We start from the raw sequence: 2,982 nt of genomic DNA, 5'->3' as shown, positions 1-2,982 counted from the left end.
TTCATGTGTCTGTTAGCCATTTGTATGTCTTCTTCAGAGAAGTGTCTTTTCATGTCTTCTGCCCATTTTTTGACTTGATTATTTGTTTTTTGGGTGTTGAGTTTGAGAAGTTCTTTATAGATCTTGGATACGAGCCCTTTATCTGTAGTGTCATTTGCAAATATCTTCTCCCATTCTGTGGGTTGCCTCTTTGTTTTGTTGACTGTTTCCTTTGCTGTGCTGAAGCTTTTTATCTTGATGAAGTCCCAAAAGTTCATGTTTTGCTTTTGGAGATGTATCTTGAAAGAAGTTGCTGTGGGCGATGTCAAAGAGGTTACTGCCTATGTTCTCCTCTAGGATTTTGATGGATTCCGGTCTCACATTGAGGTCTTTCATCCATTTTGAGTTTATCTTTGTATATGGTGTTAGAGAATGGTCGAGTTTCATTCTTCTGCATGTGGCTGTCCAATTTTCCCAGCACCATTTATTGAAGAGACTGTCTTTTTTCCATTGCATATTTTTTCCTGCTTTGTCAAAGATTATTTGACTATAGAGTTGAGGGTCCATATCTGGGCTCTCTATTCTGTTCCATTGGTCTATATGTATGTTTTTGTGCCAGTACCATGCTGTCTTGGTGATCAAGGCTTTGTAATATAGCTTGAAATCAGGCAACGTGATGCCCCCAACTTTTTCTTTTTCAACATTTCCTTGGCGATTCGGGGTCTTTTCTGATTCCATACAAATTTTAGGATTGTTTGCTCCAGCACTTTGAAAAATATCATTGGAATTTTGATCGGGATGGCATTGAAGGTATAGATTGCTCTGGGTAGCATAGACATTTTAACAATGTTTATTCTCCCGATCCATGAGCATGGAATGTTTTTCCATCTTTTTGTGTCTTCTTCAATGTTTTTCATGAGTGTTCTGTAGTTCCTAGAGTATAGATCCTTTACTTCTTTGGTTAGGTTTATTCCGAGGTATCTTATCTTTTTTGGTGCTATTGTAAATGAATCATTTCTCTAATTTCTCTTTCTACAGTTGCATTTTAGTGTGTAAGAAAGCAACTGATTTCTGTGCACTGATTTTGAATCCTGCTACATTACTAAATTGCTGTATGAGTTCTAGTAATCTGGGGGTGGAGTCTTTTGGGTTTTCCACATAAAGTATCATGTCGTCTGCAAAGAGAGAGAGTTTGTCTTCTTTTTTGCTGATTTGATACCTTTTATTTCTTTTTGTTGTCTGATTGCTCTTGCTAGGACTTCTAGTACAATGTTGAACAATAGTGGCAAGAATGGGCATCCTTGACGTGTGTCTGATCTTAAGGGAAAGGTTCTCAGCTTTTTTCCCATTGAGGATGATATTCGCTGTGGGTTTTTCATAGATGGATTTTATGAACTTGAGGAATGTTCCCTCTATCTCTATACTCTGAAGAGTTTTAATCAGGAAAGGATGTTGTATTTTGTCAAATGCTTTTTCTGCATCAATTGAGAGGACCAAAGGTTCTTCTCTCTCCTCTTATTAATGTGTTCTATCACAATGATTTATTTGCAAATGTTGAACCACCCTTGCATCCCGAGGATAAATCCTACTTGGTCATGGTGGATGATCCTTTTAATGTATTGTTGGGTCCTATTAGCTAGGATTTTGTTGAGGATTTTGGAATCCATATTCATCAGGGATATCAATCTGATATTCTCCTTTTTGATGAAGTCTTTGACTGGTTTGCAGGATAAGGTAATGCTGGCCTCATAGAATGAGTCTGGAAGCTTTCATTCTGTTTCTATTTTTTGAAATAGCTTCAGGAGAATAGGTATTATTTCTTCTTTGAATGTTTGGTAGAATTCCCCAGGGAATCCATCAGGCCCTGGACTCTTGTTTTTTGGGAGGTTTTTGATCACTGCTTCAATCTCGTTCCTGGTTATTGGCCTATTCAGGTTGTCAATTTCTTCCTGTTTCAGTCTTGGCAGTTTATAGGTTTCCAGGAAGGCATCCATTTCATCCAGGTTGCTCAGTTTATTGGCATATAGTTGTTGATAATAATTTCTAATAATTTTTTTTATTTCCTTGGTGTTAGTCGTGATCTCTCCCCTTTCATTCATAATTTTATTAAAATGGGTCCTTTCTCTTTTCTTTTGGATAAGTCTGGTCAGTGGCTTATCGATCTTATTAATTCTTTTACAGAACCTGCTTCTAGTTTCATTGATCAGATCTACTGTGTTTCTGGTCTCTAATTCATTGATTTCTGCTCTAATCTTAATTATTTCTCTTCTAATGTGTGGCTTAGGCATCGTTTGTTGCTTTTTCTCTAGATCTTTAAGGTGTAGAGTTTGTTGGTGAATTCAGGATTTTTCTGCTTTTTTGAGTGAGGCTTGGATGGCTATGTATTTCCCCCTTAGGACTGCCTTTGGAGTATCCCATAGGTTTTGGACCAATGAGTTTTCATTCTCATTGGTTTCCATGAATTGTTTAAGTTCTTCTTTGATTTCCTGGTTGACCCAAACATTCTTGAGAAGAGTGGTCTTTAGCTTCCAAGTGTTTGAATTTCTTCCAAATTTTTTCTTGTGATCAAGTTCCAGTTTTAAAGCATTGTGGTCTGAGAATAAGCAGGGAATAATCTCAATCTTTTGGTATCAGTTGAGACCTGATTTGTGACCTAGTATGTGTTCTCTTCTGGAGAAAGTTCCATGTGCACTTGAGAAGAATGAGTATTTTGTTGTTTTAGGGTGGAATGCTCTGTATATATCTATGAGGTCCATCTGGTTCAGTGTGTCATTCAAAGCTCTTGTTTCTTTGTTGATTTTCTGCTTAGATGATCTGTCTATTGCTGAGAGTGGAGTACTGAGGTCTCCTACAATTAACGTTTTGTTATCAATATGACTATTTTGGTTAACAGTTGGCTTATGTATATGGCTGCTCCCATGTTGGGGGCATAGATACTTACAATTGTTAGATCTTCTTGTTGGATAGACCCTTTAAGAATGATATAGTGTCCTTCTGTGTCTC

This window comes from Phoca vitulina, unplaced genomic scaffold (genome assembly GCF_004348235.1).
Source record: "Phoca vitulina isolate PV1807 unplaced genomic scaffold, GSC_HSeal_1.0 scaffold74, whole genome shotgun sequence".
Lineage (NCBI taxonomy): Eukaryota > Metazoa > Chordata > Mammalia > Carnivora > Phocidae > Phoca > Phoca vitulina.
The sequence above is the reverse complement of the archived record's forward strand: the minus strand, read 5'-3'. Positions refer to the sequence as shown.